The 16,279-nt window shown below is 44.5% G+C and overlaps 1 protein-coding gene across 4 annotated transcripts in view; it reads left to right on the top strand.

Annotated features, from left to right (window-relative positions):
• Positions 1-16,279, top strand: part of USP6NL (USP6 N-terminal like) — a 239,042-nt gene that overhangs the window by 79,871 nt on the left and 142,892 nt on the right. The gene's annotated exons all lie outside the window — the stretch shown is intronic.

The raw sequence follows: 16,279 nt of genomic DNA, 5'->3' as shown, positions 1-16,279 counted from the left end.
CAAAAGTAAAAATAGATACCAATAAAAGTAAAATTAATTGAGACATCAGTAGTTTAAGTGTTTTTGAATATCCATATTGAATCAGGAGCCCCATATAATGCTCCATAAAGTTTGAAGGGCCCCATTAGATGCTCCATATTAAAATATGCCCCATATAATCCTGCATAAAGGGTAATAAGGGCCCCATAAGATGCTCCATAGAGATATTTGCCCTATATAGTGCTGCACAAGTGTTATGGCCCCATACAGATGCTCCATACAGCCACTTGCCCCTTATAGTGCTGCACAAGCGTTATGGCCCCATAAGATGCTCCGCACAGCCACTTGCTCCTTATAGTGCTGCACAAGTGTTATGGCCCCATACAGATGCTCTGCACAGCTACTTGCCCCTTATAGTGCTGCACAAGTGTTATGGCCCCATACAGATGCTCTGCACAGCTACCTGCCCCTTATAGTGCTGCACAAGTGTTATGGCCCCATACAGATGCTCTGCACAGCTACTTGCCCCTTATAGTGCTGCACAAGTGTTATGGCCCCATAAGACGCTCCGCACAGCCACTTGCCCCTTATAGTGCTGCACAAGTGTTATGGCCCCATACAAATGCTCTGCACAGCCACTTGCCCCATTTGCTTTTGCTGCCATAAAAAAAAAATCACATACTCACCTCTGTCGCTCAGGACCCCGGCACTTTTACCTGCTCCTCGTGCGGCTCCGTCTTCGGCACTGACGTTCAGCAGAGGGCGCGCACTGACTATGTCACCGCGCCCTCTGACCTCAGTGTCACTGCCAGAGGACGATGAAGACTGAGCCGCACTGGAAAGAGGGGGGGTAAATATCGCGCTGCGCTCCCCCTCCCCGTATACTTACCTGCTCCTGGCGCTGTGTCCCTGCTTCTTCCACGGTGCTGCATCTTCTTCCTGTATTGAGCGGTCACCGTTACCGCTCATACATTAATGAATATGTGGCTCCACCTCTATGGGAGGTGGAGCCGCATATTCATTTCTGTAATGAGCGGGACCATGTGACCGCTCAGTACAGGAAGAAGCTGCAGCGCTGGAAGAAGTAGAGACGTCCAGGGACCGCGCCGGGAGCGGTTAAGTATAATTACACAGCCCCCGCCCCCCCTCACCTGCCGACCCTCGGGTATGACTCGAGTATAAGCCGAGAGGGGGACTTTCAGCCCAAAAAATGGGCTGAAAATCTCGGCTTATACTCGAGTATATACAGTATATGCTTTTAGAAACCAAAAAGTAATATACATTTCTTTACACTTCTCCTTGGCTCAAGCAAAGTTGAAGAGACTAGGAAAAATGGCCTTATTTGTACAGCACTGTGTATTACGGAGAAAACCTTGATTAGTTACACTGGGTTCACATGCAAAGCCACGTTCACACGTTCAGTATTTGGTCAGTATTTTACATCAGTATTTGTAAACTAAATCTAGGGGTGGAACAATCGGAGGAAAAGTATAATAGAAACACGTCACCACTTCTGCATTTATCACCCATTCCTGGTTTTGGAATACAAATACTGATGTAAAATAGTGACCAAATACTGAATGTGTGACGGCAGCCTAACAGCCATGATGGTTTATACAAATTAAGACAAAAAAAACTGTAACTGGAGAACTTGTGCAGTCCAAATGGAAAAGTCCAATGCTTCACCACTTGTTGCCACTTTATCTTTCCTAGCACGTCGTTATGTCCTCCCGCAATACCTCAGTACTACACTGCTCAAAAAAATAAAGGGAACAGTAAAATCCCACATCCTAGATATCACTGAATGAAATATTCCGGTTGTAAATCTTTATTCATTACATAGTCAAATGTGTTGAGAACAATAAAACCTGAAAATGATCAACATAAATCAAAACTAATATCCCACGGAGGTCTGGAGTTGGAATGATGCTCAAAATCAAAGTGGAAAATGAAGTTACAGGCTGATCCAACTTCAGTGGAAATGCCTCAAGACAAGGAAATGATGCTCAGTAGTGTGTGTGGCCTCCACGTGCCTGTATGATCTCCCTACAACGTCTGGGCATGCTCCTGATGAGGCAACGGATGGTCTCCTGAGGGATCTCCTCCCAGACCTTGACTAAAGCATCCGCCAACTCTTGGACAGTCTGTGGTGCAACGTGACGTTGGTGGATGGTGCGAGACATGATGTCCCAGATGTGTTCAATTGGATTCAGGTCTGGGGAACAGGTGGGCCAGTCCATAGCTTCAATGCCTTCATCTTGCAGGAACTGCTGACACACTCCAGCCACATGAGGTTTGGCATTGTCCTGCATTAGGAGGAACCCAGGGCCAACCGCACCAGCATATGGTCTCACAAGGGGTCTGAGGATCTCATCTCAGTACGTAATGGCAGTCAGGCTACCTCTGACGAGCACATGGAGGGCTGTGCGGCCTTCCAAAGAAATGCCACCTCACACCATTACTGACCCACTGCCAAACCGGTCATGCTGAAGGATGTTGCAGGCAGCAGATCGATCTCCACGGCGTCTCCAGACTGTCACAACTGTCACATGTTCTCAGTGTTAACCTGCTTTCATCTGTGAAGAGCACAGAGTGCCAGTGGTGAATTTGCCAATCGTGGTGTTCTGTGGCAAATGTCAAACGTCCTGCACGGTGTTGGGCTGTGAGCACAACCCCCACCTGTGGACGTTGGGCACTCAGAAACCAACTCCATGAGGATAGTCTAACAGTTTGTGCAGACACATTCACATTTGTGGCCTGCTGGAGATCATTTTGCTGGGCTCTGGCAGTGCTCCTCCTGTTCCTCCTTGCACAAAGGCAGAGGTAGCGGTCCTGCTGCTGGGTTGTTGCCCTCCTACGACCCCCTCTACGTCTCCTGGTGTACTGGCCTGTCTCCCGATAGCGCCTCCAGCCTCTGGACACTACGCTGACAGACACAGCAAACCTTCTTGCCACAGCTCGCATTGATGTGCCATCCTGGATGAGCTGCACTACCTGAGCTACTTGTGTGGGTTGTAGAGTCCGTCTCATGCTACCACGAGTGTGAAAGCACAACCAACATTCAAGTGACCAAAACATCAGCCAGAAAGCATTGGTACTGAGATGTGGTCTGTGGTTCCCACCTGCAGAACCACTCCATTATTGAGTGTGTCTTGATAATTGGCAATAATTTCCATCTGTTGTCTATTCCATTTGCACAACAGCATGTGAAATTGTCAAACAGTGTTGCTTCCTAAGTGGACATTTTCATTTCTCAGAAGTTTGATTTTACTTGGAGTTATATTTTGTTTGTGTTCCCTTTATTTATTTTGTGCAGTGTATCTTGCGAGCATTTTCAGAAGCGCTGCAGAGAACAGACTTGTGAGATGGGAAAAATAACAGTAGTAACATCTGTGCTGGTTCCTGTATCCTGTGTGACCCTAGGCTGCACCTCGCCTTTTTTGTGGGTGACTGCATCAGTCCTGTTTTGCTAATTGGACATTTGGTTCCGCTGAATCAGGGAACTATAGGGTTGTTTTGGTTTTAATTACTCCTTTCTGAGAGCCTTGTATGGAGGAGGGGTGACTGTTATTTCAAAAGGTGGTCCGTCACCTAAAATGTACTTTCAAAATATATATCCTTACACCCTAGCTATGTTTGTAATTTGCTTTATTACACAATGCCCTACAGTTTTCCCTATATAGTTAATCCTTAAATGTGTTTGTTTTGTTTTTTTTACTGTACTTTGTTACATTTTGGTTGAGATGAGTGGTGTCATAGGAGACTGTGGCTGCACACTCTCCCCACAATGTCCTTGGCCCTCCTGGAACAGGATATCACAGGGAGCAGCACTGCAGTTGCTCACTGGTTTCTTGCATTGTCGCCTTCCTCTGAAGACGTGATGGATGTTGTGGGAGAGTTGACTGCAGCACACTCCAGCATTCTACCTTTTTCCTGTGAAAGATGTCACCAGGAGATCGACATAAAAGCAGTGAGTGACACCATCCCCGCCCCACAGCTTCTAGCCCTGCCCTCACACTCAGAGGGCGGTGATGGGAGCAGTGACTGACACCTATGCTGGTGTCACTGACTGACTGTCTCTACCCCTGAGGTGTTCTTTCTCCAAAGCTACTGCTGCATGGAGATGGAAGCACAGTGCCAGTGCTGCACTTGCCTCTCCCACATCATCAATCACTCAAGATCCAGATGTCTTCAAAGGAGGCAGAGACGCAAGAAACTAGTGCGTAACTGCAGTGCTGCCCCCTGTGTCATCCTGTTGTAGGAGGGGTGATGGATACTGCGTGGAGTAAGTTCAGCCTGAGCCTCCTGTAACATTACGTTTGAGACACCTCTCAAACAAAACATTACAGAAGCTGCAGTAAAAAACAAAACACATTTAGGCATTAGATAGGGAAAAGTGTAAGGTATTGTGCCAGTAAAGCAAATTGCAAAAGTGGTAATAGTGTTAGAAACATTTAAACGCTTAAAACATGCAACTCTGCCCTTCACCTCTCCAAACAAACCTATTTCACCACTCATCACCTCACTATCCAAAAACCCAAAACGTCTCTTTGACACTCTCCATTATCTAGTCAACGCAAGAGTGCAGGCCCCAACCACGGATCTCCGCGCTGATGATCTGGCCAATTATTTCAAAGAAAAAATGATCATATCCGACAAGAAATTCTTCCAATCCCCTCATACCATGCACTGCCCTCCCTCCCTCACTGCATCTAGCTCACTCTCTGACTTTGAACCAGTCACAGAAGAAGAAGTAATCGGGCTCCTTGCATCTTCTCACCCAACCACTTGCACCAGTGACCCCATTCCATCACATCTCCTCCAGTTCCCTTCCCCTGCTGTCACCACTCGTCTAACAAAAATATTCAACCCCTGTCTTCTGGTATCTTTCCCTCATTTAAGAATGCCATCATACATCCATTACTTAAAAAACCCTCCCTCGATCAAAACTGTGCCGCTAACTATAGACCGGTCTCTAATATTCCCTTTATCTCTAAACTCCTGGAACGCCTGGTCCACTCCCGTCTTATTCGCTGTCTCTCAGATAACTCTCTTCTCGACCCCCTACAATCTTGTTTCCGCTCATTACACTCTACCGAAACTTTCTTTACTAAAGTCTCTAATGATCTACTAACAGCTAAATCTAATGGTCACTGCTCCATGCTAATTCTCTTGGATCTCTCTGCAGCATTCGATACTGTGGATCATCCGCTCCTCCTCACTATGCTCCGCTCCATCAGTCTCAAGGACACCGTTCTCTCCTGGTTCTCCTCCTATCTCTCTGACCGCTCCTTCACTGTATATTTTGCTGGCTCCTCCTCCTCCTTTCATCTTCCCTTTACTGTTGGGATTTCTCAAGGATCAGTCCTAGGCCCCCTTCTCTTCTCTTTGTATACTGCCCCTATTGGACAAACAATCAGTAGATTTGGTTTCCAGTACCATCTCTATGCTGCTGACACCCAATTATACACTTCTTCTCTTGATATCACTCCTGCCTTTTTAGAGAACACCAGTAATTGTCTTACCTCGGTCTCTAACATCATGTCCTCCCTCTATCTGAAACTGAACCTGTCAAAAACTGAACTTGTTTCCTCCCTCTACTAATTTACCTATGCCCGACATTGCCATTTCCATGTGTGTTTCCACCATTACTCCCCAGCAACATGCCCGCTGCCTTGGGGTCACATTAGATTCCGAGCTTTCATTCACCCCCCACATCCAATCCCACTTCCGTCTCCAAGACTCTTCACGTGCTGCGCCGATTCTTTGGAATGCACTACCCAGGTTAATACGATTAATCCCCACAGTTTTAAGCGTGCCCTAAAAACGCACTTTTTCAGACTGGCCTACCGTCTCAACACATTAACCTAACGATCCCTGTGTTGCCCATTAAACTTTTTTACCATAATCAGGTTCCTCGCATCATGTTCTCATACGCTTTATGCAGTTAATAGCCCTCTGTGTCTGTACTGTTACATACTTAGGCTGATTTACATGAACACCCGAGCCTTACACTATGGCTGGTCTGAACAATGAAAGCAATTGTTACCATGGATCTTTTGTGTCTCCCTTTTTCCTCATAGATTGTAAGCTTGCTTTCAGGGCCCTCATTCCTCTTGGTATCTGTTTTGATCTATGTGCTTATTGTTATGCTGTAATGTCTATTGTATGTACAAGTCCCCTCTAAATGTAAAGTGCTGCGGAATATGTTGGTGCTATAGAAATAAAATGTATTATTATTATTATTACCTTTTATTTGCATGATCACCCCTTTAAACTCCTGGGTTTCAGACGTCCACTGCCAGTCAATGTCTTGCTTTACCTGACTTGAAGCTCTAGTCCTTGCTAGTGTTTTCTATCTCATTCCTTCTGTTTTCTGACTTCGGCTTGAATTTTGACTATCCGCTTACTTTTTGATTTTATACCTCCTGTTCGAATCCCGGCTACCTGACTTTACATGCCAGATTGCTCCACCAAACAGCAGCTGACTCTGTAGCCCTGGCTTAGGGGTCCCTGTCTAAGGGTACCGTCACACAGTGCAATTTTGATCACTACGACGGCACGATTCGTGACGTTCTAGCGATATCGTTACGATCTCGCAGTGTCTGACACGCTACTGCGATCAGGGACCCTGCTGAGAATCGTACGTCGTAGCAGATCGTTTGAAACTTTCTTTCGTCGCTGGATCTCCCGCTGTCATCGCTGGATCGTTGTGTGTGACAGCGATCCAGCGATGCGTTCGCTGGTAACCAGGGTAAACATCGGGTTACTAAGCGCAGGGCCGCGCTTAGTAACCCGATGTTTACCGTGGTTACCAGGGTAAAAGTAAAAAAAAACAAACCGTACATACTCACCATCTGATGTCCGTCAGGTCCCTTGCCGTCTGCTTCCCGCTCTGACTGTCTGCCGGCTGGAAAGTGAGAGCAGATCACAGCGGTGACGTCACTGCTGTGCTGTGCTCTCACTGTACGGCGGCACTCAGTCAGAGCAGGAAGCAGACGGCAAGGGACCTGACGGACATCAGATGGTGAGTATGTACGTTTTTTTTTTTTTTTTTTACTTTTACGCTGGTAACCACGGTAAACATCGGGTTACTAAGCGCGGCCCTGCGCTTAGTAACCCGATGTTTACCCTGGTTACCCGGGGACTTCGGCATCGCTCCAGCGCCGTGATTGCAACGTGTGACCGCAGTCTACGACGCTGGAGCGATAATCATACGACGCTGCAACGTCACGAATCGTGCCGTCGTAGCGCTGAAAATGGCACTGTGTGACGGTACCCTAAGTCCAGATCCTTGTACAAGGGTTAAAAGGTGAAGGCTAGGGCAGCCATTGGCATCTGGCATGGCTGCATGCCATCTTTTTTTTTTTTTTTAAACACAAATATGTATATTTTATATCCACAGCACACACGAGCGTAAACTTTGTAATATTTCTTACTAAAGGAATCCATCCTTGCTGCTCCTGGATTGATCGTTCCTTCTCAATTCATGGGTAAAACCTGTACTTGGTGAAGATATTCCAACCCCCCCCCCCACTCCCCACATTACTGAGATGGGTTGGTGCTTTCAAAAGTCTATGGAGATTGGAGTAGCTAGATGTTCTGCTGCAAATTCTCCATAGAACTGTGCGATCACCAACTTTCATCTCTTATCTCGGGCAGACTCTGAAAGTCTCTATTCACTGAAGACAGATTTTTTTTTTACATGTAAATTGAGAATTTTGAGAATGTAAAATTAGTCCAGGAAGAGAAAGTGGATTTCTCTGATAAAATCTACATCAAAGTTGCTTATATTCTCGTGTACTATTTATGTATTTAAAAAAAACAAATGTAAACAGTTACATTTTAAAAAATTGTTTCCTTTTTGACCTTGTTCAGTGATGTAAAAGACATGGAGTGCCCCAAACGTGTTCTGAATTACTGTACACAGGGTCTGGAGGAGAAGTCTTATATCTTGGATGTAATGTAGGACACACAATATTGATTGACCAGAGAAAGCCAAAATGACTTGGCTGATAAATGTGTTCCGTTTTATTTCTTATTGACCGGTTTTCCCTGTTTTCGCCTCGAGATCTGACTTGATGAGGCCAATACTCTTTCAGTGTAACACTTGTTATTCCCATGGAAGTCTGCGTAATGAAAGGGAAAAAAATATAGCGCTGGTTTTGTCAAATCCATTTCAATATTGCCTGGGCAATAAGGCAAAAATAAAATGCCTGGGTGGTGAATCTCTCACATTTATAGTAGTTTGCTCCTTGTAATCTATCCAGTTTTTTGTAGTGCTTTAGGATATTCTTCCTTTTTGTATTTCTAATAAGCATTTATGCCTCATTCACGCTCTGAATGCAGGCAGCAGATTAGATATAGAAGACAGAAGTTCAGTTTCTGGACTTTAAATTACATTTTATCGTCTCTAGCACAATTGCTAGAGATTTTTGTAGGTAAATATATTTGCTTTCATACAGGCTTCCTGTGTAATACCTGCATCCAGAAGCTTCGGTGACATTGAACCTTTTCAACAGCGTTATTTTGGAACAGAGTTTGAGAAAGGCGTTTTCAAGAGAAACCAGACACTCAAAAGAAATGAAAACTATAATTAGAAATCGACTGGTGTGATTTTTTTTTTAGATAATAGCTTTGATGATCTGTCTGTTTTCATCGCTCAGTGCCTGTTTGCAGAACATGAAATGTACATGGGTTGGGTATTGCTTTGTCCCCAGCAGCAAAGCCGGAATGAGTTGGTCTACGGCATTCGAGCCAGCGGGTCAATATATTGGAAACATACAGGTATTGGGAGGATTGAGATTCCACAAGGCATCCAAGGAGGGCATGAATTATTGATTGGCTCACAGGCCATGATGTCGCTATTGAATAACTAAATAACTAATTCTGGCTGTATAATATCCTAGAGGCATGCACGACTCTGGTGTGCGAAGTCTAATTTACACTGGGTATATGACGTAGTCAAGTTTCTTTATCGTTAGTCATCCTTATGGAATATAAACTTCAAAATTAGAATAGATACACCTGGTTTATGCCAAACTTGAAAATCTCCTTTCAAAATATGTTTGTGGGTGATAATAAATATATATATAATCCGTTATCTCTCAAAAAATAAAGGGAACACTAAAATCCCACATCCTAGATGTCACTGAATAAAATATTCCAGTTGTAAATCTTTTTTCATTACATGGTGGAATGTGCTGAGAAAATTAAAACCTAAAAATGGTCAATGTAAACCACAACTAATATCCCACGGAGGTCTGGAGTTGTAATGATTCTCAAAATCAAAGTGGAAAATGAAGTTACAGGCTGATCCAACTTCAGTGGAAATGCCTCAAGACAAGGAACTGATGCTCAGTAGTGTGTGTGGCCTCTATGTGCCTGTATGACCCTCCCTACAACGCCTGGGTATGCTCCTGATGAAGCGGTGGATGGTCTCTTGAAGGATTTCCTTCCAGACCTGGACTAAAACATCCGCCAACTCCTGGACAGTCTGTGGTGCAACGTGACGTTGGTGGATGGTGCGAGACATGATGTTCCAGATGTGTTCAATTGGATTCAGGCCCGAGGAACGGGCGGACCAGTCCATAGCTTCAATGCCTTCATCTTGCAGGAACTGCTGACACACTCCAGCCACATGAGGTTTGGCATTGTCCTGCATTAGGAGGAACCCAGGGCCAACCACACCAGTATATGGTCTCACAAGGGGTCTGAGGATCTCATCTTGGTACCTAATGGTAGTCAGGCTACCTCTAGCGAGCACATGGAAGGCTGTGCGGCCTTCCAGAAAAATGCCACCCCGCACCATTACTGACCCACTGCCAAACTGGTCATGCTGAAGGATGTTGCAGGCAGCACATCGCTCTCCACGGCATCTCCAGACTCTGTCACATCTGTCACACATGCTCAGTGTGAACCTGCTTTGATCTGTGAGGAGCACAGGGCACCAGTGGCGAATTTGCCAATCCTGGTGTTCTGTGGCAAATGCCAAGCGTGCTACACGGTGTTGGGCTGTGAGCACAACCCCCATCTGTGGATGTCAGGCACTCAGACCATCCTCATGGAGTCGGTTTCTAACCATTCGTTCAGACACATGCACATTTGTGGCCTGCTGGAGGTCATTTTGCAGGGCTCTGGCAGTGCTCCTCCTGTTCCTCCTTGCACAAAGGCTCAGGTAGCGGTCCCGCTGCTGGATTGTTGCCCTCCTACGGCCCCCCTTCACATCTCCTGGTGTACTGGCCTTTCTCCTGGTAGCGCCTCCAGCCTCTGGACACTACGCTGACAGACATAGCAAATGTTCTTGCCACAGCTCGCATTGAGGTGCCATCCTGGATGAGCTGCACTACCTGAACCACTTGTGTGTGTTGTAGAGTCCGTCTCATGCTACCACGAGTGTGAAAACACAACCAACATTCAAAAGTGACCAAAACATCAGCCAGAAAGCATTGGTATTGAGATGTGGTCTGTGGTCCCCACCTGCAGACCTACTCCTTTTATTAAGTGTGTCTTGATAATTGCCAATAATTTCCATCTGTTGTCTATTCCATTTGCACAACAGCATGTGAAATTGTCAGTGTTGCTTACTAAGTGGACAGTGATGTCACAGAGGTTTGATTTGCTTGGAGTTATATTCGGTTGTTTAAGCGTTCCTTTTATTTTTTTGAGCTGTGTGTGTGTGTGTATATATATATATATATATATATATATATATATATATATATATATATATATATATATATATATTGGAACAGCATCAAATACTACCTTAATAATGTGCAAAGCTTCCCCAACCAATATTCAAATGGCTCTTATAAATAAAGATAAAAAAAGGAAAACCGCACAAAAGAATGAAAAAAAGTGGACTTTATTGCCCAAACGACGTGGCGACGTTTCGGATGTGATATCCTTTCTCAAGCTTGAGAAAGGACATCACATCCGAAACGTCGCCACACCGTTTGGGCAATAAAGTCCACTCTTTTTCATTTTTTTGTGCTGTGTATATATATATATATATATATATATATATATATTTGATTTTTAACTAAGCAGGTAGGAAAGTGTATATAAGTGTTTGGTCCCGCCGTGAAGCTCCGAGCGCCTGTCCTTGGTTTGAACAGTCTTCTGTGCTGACAGAGTCCCTATAAAGGAGTTGTGACCATGGTGCTTCCTGAACACACGGCTTGCTGGTGGCAATGCACTCTTATTGACTCTTTGGACCATTGACATGGGCCGCTGGTATGAACTGTGCTCAGAGGTCACTTTTCTCTTATAGCATCAGAGGAGCGCCACAGAAGCTGGACCCAGCGAACAAGCTATCCGCGAGTTTCACAGCAGCACTAGAAGTAATTAGTCAGGAATAAATTGGAAATCCCTCCATTTTTGAGAATCGAGAGGGTTTTTAATAAGCTGTAAATTGCAAAGTTGCTGGTTTTGTTGAAGTACTTGCAATTTTAACCATTTATGATGATAAAATAATTTCTTTCAACTCTTAAGCTTTGAAATGACACTTTGGAAACATTTAAAGGGAACCTGTCACCCCCAAAATCAAAGGTGAGCTAGGCCCACCAGCATCAGGGGCTTATCTACAGCATTCTGTAATGCTGTAGATAAACCCCCGATGTAACCTGAAAGATGAGAAAAAAAGGTTAGATTAAACTCACCCAGGGGCGGTCCCAGTCCGGTTCTGGTCCGATGGGTGTCGCGGTCCGGTCCGATGGGTGTCGCGGTCCGGTCTGGGACCTCCTATCTTCTTACGATAGAATCCTCTTCTGGTCTTCACGCTGCGGCTCTGGCGCAGGCATACTTTGTCCTGTTGAGGGCAGAGCAAAGTACTGCAGTGCGCAGGTGCCGGGAAAGGTCAGAGAGGCCCAGCGCCTGCACACTGCAGTACTTTGCTCTGCCCTCAACAGGGCAGACAAAGTACACCTGCGCCGAAGCCGCAGCGTGAAGACAAGAAGAGGACGTCATCGTAAGAAGGTGGGAGGCCCCGAACCGCGACACCCATCGAACCGGACCGCCCTTGGGTGAGTATAATCTAACCTCTTTCTCATCTTTCAGGATACATCGGGGGCTTATCTGCAGCATTTCAGAATGTTGTAGATAAGCCCCTGATGCTGGTGGGCTTAGCTCACCTTCGATTTTGGGGGTGACAGGTTCCCTTTAACATGATGTATTATGCATAAGTTTGGCAGTGAAAAAGTAAATTCGGTGATCTCATCAGGACCACTTCGTTTCTCAACAATCTCCCACTTAAAGGGTTACTGTTGCCATGTTCAGCCATGGCTGAAATGGAAATATTGATTTCTTCGCATTGGCCACTATAGGAACATCCGAGTAGGCCTTTCTACATAAACCGCATAGGACAGAAGGCCGCAATGTTTCTGAGGGGTACTTGCCGTATTATTATGCTTTGAGTATATAGTGCAGTGCTTTACATGTATTATTGCTGTCCCCAATTGCAGTCCCTGTCAGTATGTCTTGGAGTGAGGGAGGAAACCCAAACACGGGGAGAACATAAAAAATCCTTGCAGATGTTGTCCTTGGTGGGATATGAACCCAGGACCCCAGCGCTGGAAAGCAAGTGCTAACCACTGAGCCACTGTGCTGCCCCGTGTAGAAACTTTGTGAAATGTTGTGGTAGAGGAATACACATTTTGAAGAAATACATCTTATGTAACCCTCAGTATAATGATATTTTGGATTGTGTTCTGTACATGGTTACATACAAGTAACTGTGTTTCAAAAGAAACTTCCTTTGTTCTGAAGATGTTTGGTAACAAAGGATCACTTGTCTTGTTATAAAGAGCAGCCTGTTCAGTCTTGAACAATGCAATAGTTGGAATGGTTTTAAATGGGGAAACTCTTATACGTAGGATACAGTTATTTACAGGATCTCTAGAAATTACAATGTTTCTTACAAGGCTGTGGAGTCTATGTCCATTTTGGTGGTATCGGTATAAACAGGACAGACTCCTAAAATATATGCTGCATTGGGTACAGTAGTACAATGCAGGACGTGCTGTAAATTGTTTTTATAATAATTCTGGAAAGTTCTGAAATGTCCTATAAATGTCTGTTCTGTTCCTGATCTAAGGATCTCGGCATTTACCTGTGATGAATCTGTGCTGCACTTTATGCACATGCTCAGTAGTGACCAGGGCTGTGGAGTCAGGGAAATTGAGGAGTCGGAGATTTGGCTTACCGACTCCACAGCCCTGGTTTTATACCATACATTCCTACAATTCACATGCAAACCTCCTATTTATTCTGTTAGTGCAAAATGAAGTAGTGATCGCGTTCTGCAGTTCTGTAAAAGTAACTTGCTATAGAGCATGCCTTTTAAATCTGTAATATAGATAAATTTCTGTTTTTCTTTTTTTTTTCTTTTTTTTCCTGCTGTATGTGAATGGTTTACTAACCTTGTTATCTTTCCTATAGCCAAGACTAAAGTTTGCCACACTCTGCCAGCCCCACCATAATGGTTTATGGCCAAGTGTGCTGTAATATATGTAATATATGTGAGCCTCCCAATTCTCCCCCTGATCAGATAATGTCGGGTTATTAAATTCTGACCCTCGCTCATGGTTCTCGGTGGGGAAATAGGCCGCCCCCAGAGATTTCTGGCCGCATGCTTGCCTGGGTAAACACAGTGTACAGCGACTTTTTTCCTCCACAGTCAGTAAGAATAACTTGGCACCTATATCATGCAGCGAATAATAATAATAAAAAAACCTCATGTTCTCAGTAAAAACGAAATGTAGAGTAGGAACGCCTCACTTAGTCTGGTTTTATTATGTAATAACGAGAGGGGCATCATTGCTCACCGTGGGGGTAAAGCGCCGTCCTGCTCACCAGGCTTAGAGCCTGGCACTGCCTGTGTTGCCCACTCCTATTTCAGCACCTTTTTTCCCACGCCTGACACATTTTTAGGTTTCTTTCACCAACTGTAACATTTCCAGTAAAGATCAGGGTTCAGTAAAGGTTATTTCAAATCCTTCATCTTTTCTTCCTGTGAGTACTAAATGGTTCATATTGTGTGGCTGAAATATCCAGCTCCATTCTCTTTATTTCCGCTCACAAAGTGTTAGGCATACATTTCTAGAATGTGCACATATTCAGATCTGGGTTTCTGTGCTGCATCATTGCAAAATAAATTCAAGCTGATGCTTAATAAGCCATATGTTTAATATTTGACCTTTCGCATGAAACATGTATTTTAGCTGTAATAATGAGAAAAAATGTCCCCCACCCCCCGCTGATCCTTTTAGTTCCTCTCCGTAATGCTCTAGGCTAGGGGTAAGACACCACAGGCTCAGTTGGCCCGTCTGACCACCTGGAACTTCGTGTACACAGGCGGCAGAGCGGCTCTTGTTACTGTGCAGATCTGACAGTCCAATAGGCAGTGTATGGAGCGCTGGCGTGCATGTCCATAGCTTTATTTATAAAGGTCCTCTTCAGTGTTTGTAGGATCAGCAGGGGTCCTAGCGATCACCGATGGATAGTCCAGAACTTGCTAAGTTGGTACACCCCCTTTGTGGTATAAGATTTTGCCCACATGAGCCAGACAGTAAGGCTATATGCCCACATGAGCCAGACAGTAAGGCTATATGCCCACATGAGCCAGACAGTAAGGCTATATGCACACATTGCGGATTTAGATGCGGATCCGCAGCATTTTTGGATGCATCAAATCCGCAGTGTAGTGCACAAGCAATGTTGGTCAATGTGAAATTGACATTTGGTGTACACATGCTGCGGAAAGAAACGCGCGGAATTGCAGCTTGTTTTTTCCACAGCATGTCAATTCTTCTTGCAGATCTGTAGCGTTTCTGTACCCATTGACTTCCATTGTGTCAGGCCAATCCACAGCAGGTTTAAAAAAGATCTTTTGCTGCTGATGTTCCTGCGAGAAACTCTGCAGATCGGGAGGGGGTAGAGTGTGTGGGCAGAGACTGTGTGGAGAAGATGTGTGGGGCTGTGTGTGTGTGTGTGCGCAGGTGTTGTGGATGTACCTGTGTGTATCTGTGGATGTGCGGGGCTGAATGTGTATGTGTGTGTGCGGGTCTGTGTGTAGGCAGGCACTGTCCGATGGGACGACTAGTCTCATCCGGTTATGCCTGCTACAGTGACAGGTAGCCAGATGATGGGACAGTAGTAATCTCATCATCTGGCTACTGTGTTCAAGTGTTTAAAAAACAAAAAACAAAAAACAAAACCCACATACACACATACAGTACATACATATAGACATACAGTGCATACAGTATATACTCACCAATCACCTAGTCCCCGAAGCCCTCGATCACCTGTAAAAAATGTACAAGTAATAAACCAACAGTATACTCCCTGATCCAATGTAATCCATTTAATAACGAGTGTCCCACGATGATCTCCTGTGGAGAGCTGTCACATCGGCAGACGTGACTGCTCTCCAGGGGCTCCGGGATACAATGACGGAAGGTATCCTTCCGCACTGTATCCCTCCGCCGCTGTGAGTACAGTATAGTTCATACTGTCACTTACGGCACCGCTGCGTGGGGAAATTCTCACGCATCAGTGCCGTAAAGTGAGAGGCCATTGAACCCAGCGATAACACTGCAGTAGCCATGGTCTCCTGTCTGTGTGTCACTGGAGGCCTATAGAGCTGTCACATTTCCTGATCATGCTGATTTCACATGAATTGCAGCATTTGGCACTTTTTGCAAAGTTCATATTTAGTTTTTTTTTCTTCACCAGTGTATTATGAACATTGGCCTTTAATATTAGTTGTGCCATCATCTGAACAGGTTCATTTATTTATATATTTATTTACTTATTACTCGCATATATTGCACTTTTTACACTTCTGAGCAAAAAATTGTTATGAAATTCAATGACCATATGCACTTGCCTATTTGGGGATTACATTCCCTAGAGATTCCTGAGTGCTGTAAAAGTCCTTAGTTAATTATTTTTCTGCCCTTTAGCTATGTTTTTATGGAATACCCTTTATGTTTAAAAATTCTTGTCTGGTAAAAATATTTTAATTATTTTACTTAATAAAATATTTCTAATTTTAATGTTTTCCTGTTCCTGCCTCTCTTATCCCTTTAAATTTACTGGGATATTATGTTTATCATGTGAGGTTATACTATACATTTCAGGGATTTTGTTATATAAATATGCATTTTTATTGCAGATTTTTTTCCCCACAGGATAGACGTACTGCAGGTTTTGTGGCAAATCTGCGCTTAAAAAAAACCACACACACACAAAAAAAAAAAACGCAACGTGTGCACACAGCCCAGATTTAAATCTG

This window comes from Ranitomeya variabilis, chromosome 5 (genome assembly GCF_051348905.1).
Source record: "Ranitomeya variabilis isolate aRanVar5 chromosome 5, aRanVar5.hap1, whole genome shotgun sequence".
Taxonomy (NCBI): domain Eukaryota; kingdom Metazoa; phylum Chordata; class Amphibia; order Anura; family Dendrobatidae; genus Ranitomeya; species Ranitomeya variabilis.
The sequence above is the reverse complement of the archived record's forward strand: the minus strand, read 5'-3'. Positions and strand labels throughout refer to the sequence as shown.